This window comes from Microtus ochrogaster, chromosome 18, assembly GCF_000317375.1.
Source record: "Microtus ochrogaster isolate Prairie Vole_2 chromosome 18, MicOch1.0, whole genome shotgun sequence".
Classification (NCBI taxonomy): domain Eukaryota; kingdom Metazoa; phylum Chordata; class Mammalia; order Rodentia; family Cricetidae; genus Microtus; species Microtus ochrogaster.
The window spans coordinates 58,540,395-58,545,649 of record NC_022020.1 but is presented as its reverse complement, the minus strand read 5'-3'; positions in this window follow the sequence as shown (position 1 = coordinate 58,545,649).

Genomic DNA, 5,255 nt, shown 5'->3' with positions numbered 1-5,255 from the left:
CGCATGCTTCATGAGCACACACAGGCAGTTAGGTCTCTTAAGCACGGCATGCCACATGGCTTCAACTACAGCTAAGAGGTCCCCTTTGCAGCCCCAATTGTGCCAGCTGTTAGTGGCAGAAAGAGCCTTGGCAAGAGGGCAGCCAGGAGTCTGGCTGCAAGCCACAGTGACCAATGTGAATACACCAAACAATGAACCCCTTACCCAGAACAAAGACACTGTGGTCATTTCCACATTTTGCTTAATTCATAACAACCAGAAAAATCTTAGCATTGGCGCTTGGCAGCTCCAAGATAAGAAGCACCAATTAGTGACAGTCAACCTATTAGAGAAGATGAAGGACAAGGCCATCATCACACACTGGATGTTCTGCCTATCCTGTCAGGACAAAGTATATGGAACCTTCTACTGAGACCTAACAGCCCCGCCTCCATTCAGCTAGAAGTATTCAAATGGAACAAAACACCAACATCAAAACACAGGAGAGTCCAGCACACAGCACAGCTGAGGAAGGGTTTGTTGTTGGCACAGCACATCTCCCCACCTTTATCCCCTGGATCCCATGGCTGGAAACCCTTTGTGGGATCGCTTCATCCTGGCCTCTTTCAGTTCTCTCTTCCCAGGTATGGGGCATTTGGAGATGTGTAGCCTGGGTTTCTAGCACTCTTTTTCTTAAACCTGAACATAGCATCTTATAAGTCTATCTTACAATTTTATTTGCAAAAAAAGTCTTTGACTTTTATTTACCCTTACTGTAAACTACATCTCCAAGCAATGCTTAAAAGGCGGGACCTTCCTTTAGGTATGTAACTTGAGAGTCACTCAGACTAGTGAGGGCCGTATAATGAGACTGTCTTAAAGAATGGAAGGGAGGGAGGGAAGGAGGGAGGGAGGAGGAGAGAGGAAGGAAGGAAGGAAGGAAGGAAGGAAGGAAGAAAAGAGAGAAAGAAAGAGGGAGATAAAGAAAGGGGGAGAGAGAGTTGGAGAGAGTAAGAGGAGGAGAGAGAAAAAGGGATAGGAAGAGAGAGACAGAGAAGGAGAGAGAAAGGGAAGGAAAGGACAGAAAGGGAAGAACAGAAGGAGAGAAAGAAAGGAGATAGAGTAGGAGCAAAGAAACAAATGCTTTAATAATAATTACATGTATGAACTTTTGTGGCTTCTGAAGTTATGCCATTAAAGGATATACTCTGTAACTCTATAATAAAAAAAAAATTAAGTGAAGTTTAAAACTAGGAAAGATAGAAGATGGTTTCCTTGTGTCTCTAGTATTTTTTTTTCCTTTCAGGGCAGTGAGGTGGTTCGGGGGTATAGGCACCTGTTACACAAGTCTGCCAACCCGAGTTCAGCCCTCAGGTTGTACAAGGAGAGAATGCAACTGAAAATCATCCTCCGACCTCTGTGTTCACAATGTGGCCTGGCATACCTGCATTTGCACGCACGCACGACACAAATCCATCCATACACACGTACTGATACACCTAAAACTCACAGAGGTCATTCAGGCTATGGATGCACAGAGAATACTGATAAAGTCAAAATCAAAAGTCCCGTGTTTTGAGGCATGTCTGGTTGTATGTTTTGATTTTTCTTTACATGTGTTATTTTGCACACGGCATGATACAAGTGTGGAGAGCGGAAGTCCTGGCTGGAGTCCGTTCTCTTCTTTCACTGTACGGGGTCCAGGGATCAAACTGAGGTCATGAGGCTTGGCCTTCACCCACTAAGTTAGTGACTCTCAACCTTCCTGACACTGCGACCCTTTAATACAGTCCCTCATGTTGTGGTGACCCCCAACCATAAAATGATTTAGTTGCTACTTCATAGCTGTAATTTTGCTACTTTTATAAATTATAAAGAAAACATTTGTGTTTTCCAATAGTCTTAAATGACCCCTGTAAAAGGGTTGTTTGACCCTACAAAGGGGTCATGACCTACGGGTTGAGAAACAATCCATGAAGCTGCCTTGCCAGCTCAAGACACATGCTTTGATGTTAAGCATGACTTATTAGCTATTTAAATACTCTTGTCTGAGATGTCTCTCAGGAAAAAGAAGAATTGTCTCTGCACAAGCGGCCCCTTTCAGACTTTTGGTTAGTTGGTGGTGAAATGATTGTTGATTTTTCAGGAGGGTGACGTAACGGAAGAAGACAATCAAGCCTCCTGAAGTGCTGTCTGACCCCCACATGGACATCACGGCACACGAGTGTGCGCATACCCACTCCAAACATAATTTTAAAAGGTTTTGTTGTTTGTTAAATTATTCTTCTCAACCAGCGAGAGCCACAATCCAGATGGAGAAGGTGAGGGGGGTAGCTTTTCTGTTTTCATATCCCTCGACATTTCCTTTCTAATCCTGCCTTACTATGAAAATAGATGCAATTTGATTCCCAATCACTGCACCTTAACCCATCTTTTATTACCTGTCCCCATACCTCAGACCATCCTGTTTACGGTGTGAATGTCCCCTTGGAGAAGTTTGCGGCTTGTCTTCTTCACATTTGGCTTGCCAATAGATTTTCTTAATTGTTGCGCTTGTCATTTCTGTGAATGGCAAGCTGCGTAGGACAAGGTAAACATCACTGTGTAGCAGAAACTCCCCAATTTCCCACAGTATTTATGGTACTCGATCTCCAGGCAACTCTCTTTCCCTTCTAAGGTCAATCAACGGGGCTGAAAGTGCCCACTCTCTTACTGCTTGGTGTTTCTGGTGACCACCCCAGCTGAGGTTATCTAGGGACCTCATCCTAGGTCACTACTTTAGTATAAACTCAGCTGTAACAGGGAACAGTAACCAAATATATTTCTTGTTCATCCACATTTGGGCTTGGCAAGTCACAACCCTAAGGAAACACCCCCAGTGACATCACTGCTACTTAGGAACGCCCCCCCAGTGACATCACTGCTATTTCCTAAATTAAGTCTGCTCCTGCCCTTGAGGTTTCCTAGGCTCTGGAGCCATGATGTGAAGCATAGCTTTTTATCTAAAGCAGAGAAGCAGTCAGAAACACCCATAATTAGTGCTCTGAGACTTGACACCTGAAGCTTGTTGATTCGAAACAGAATGTGTTGGTCTGAAAGGCCACACTCAGGATGAACTATGATATGGCGGCTTGGTTAGTGGCATCTAGCAGGTGCCTGAAGAATTGGTTTTTTTTTGGCTGAACTAGTATACCTAAAATCAGTGGTTTCAACCTCCCTAATGTTGAGATCTTTTAATACAGTTCCTTATGTTGCTGTGACCCGAATCATAAAATTATTTGTTGCTAATTTTGTTGCTGTAATTTTGTTACAGTTATGAATCATAATGCAAACATATGATAGGCAGAATGTCTGATATGGGACCCCCCAAAGAGGTTGTGACCCATAGGTTGAGAATCACTGCCTTGTCTAGAAAAGAGAGTATGCTATCTTATCAATGCTCAGAGGTGTGTCAAACACTAAAGACAACTGAGAGTTAAGAAATATGGAGAAACCAATGTCTCCAGTATATCTCTCCAGCTACCAAAGGATGAAAAGCAAAGTATAATTTGACAATGAATATTGAAAAATCCTGATCTGTGTTAGTCAGTATGGACCCCCAAGTCCCAGGTTTCTTATGAAATCACTTCCAAACTGGCGACGTTTTAATTAAAATGGCAAAAATTCACTGCATTCTCTTGAGTGACTACAATCAATAGACCACTCCCAAGGTTGAAGAGATGGATGGGGACTTTGCCAAAGGCCCGCTGCTGCTGTGGAGTGCCTAGACAGAAGTCTAGGGAGATGGGGCAACGTGCCCACAGCCCACATAATGTGCTAGTGGCATAATCCAGCTCTGCCAGCCTCCCACTTATTCCATTTTAGAAATCCCGTTAGGGTCTGTGTCAGCTCATCCCATCTCCCAGTCTCTTTCTAGCACCAGTCTTCAAAGAGGGATGTTTTTTTCTTTTGCAGAGAAACTTTGATATGCTCATTATATTTCCTTAGCCTTTTAAAAGCTTTGAACATTTATATATAATAGAATGCTCCCCATCACAGGAAATGTGTCATTTTTTTCCTTCCAGAGTTTTTTTTTTTCTCCTCAAATACACTGTTATCTATAAAAGTAGAAGCTGTCATCTTTAAGGGAGACTTCAGACTTCTTACCAAATTCTTTGGGAGCTCCTTAGCTAGGGCCTTTGTTTTCCCAGAGTCCTTTGCGCTGCAGGGTCATGCTGAGTTGGGAAGGATCACACCAGGTAGACTCTGCTCTCTCACCATTTTGAGTAGGACACATCATCACTCTGCGTTACAGTCTTTGCCAAGAGGGGATTAGGTGTTCTGTAGGCCAAGGTCCCATGCTTGCTTTATTTAGAGTCAGGCCGAACATTTGTGAGCTGGTTCAGATGCTGAACAAATGAGTAGCAAACAGACCGTGAAGCTGGAGGAAATGTGAAATGGTGCGTCTTCCATTACGAGATTACATAAAATTCAGAGCCATCTTTCCCTTGCATGACTTTAATTGTAGAGATTTCTCTCTCGTTTAATATCTCAAAAATCATGTAGCCTCATCGGTGAAGAAAAAAATGACTCCTTCAGGAAGATGGGAGCAGGACACGGAGTATATTACTGGGGAGAAATCAGCTGCTAACTACTTCTTGTTATATAAAAAGGGAAATATAAAGAACACCTACTTATCAGTGAAGGGAAGGTCGGAAAGCTTCTGCATTCCCATCTTCAACCTGTTTTCGTCTGTGATAACCTTAGTAACAATCAGATATGGTGGCTTATACCTGTCATCTTATCACTTTAGGGACTGAGAGGATTACTCTGAGGCTGGGTTACACAGTGAGTTCTAGACCAGCTTCAACTGCAGAAGGAGAACCTGGCCCAAACAAACCAAAAACATTATTTGTAATAATAATTATTTAAACATCTTCCACACAGTAGGTCCCAAACTTCAAATATCATACCCTGTTTTTATTACTATCACCATTGCCAGAACTACAGTTACCATAGCTGTCACCATTGTCATAACCACAGTTACCATCATCACCATTGTCATAACCACAGTTACCATAGTTATCACTATTGTCATAACCAGTTATCATCATCACCATTGTTATAACCACAGTTATCATTATCATCATCACCATTGTCATAACCACGATTACCATAGCTGTCACCATTATCATGACCATGGTTACCATCATCATTATCACCATTGTCATAACCACAGTTATCATCATCGTTATCACCATTGTCATAACCGCAGTTACCATCATCATTATCACCAT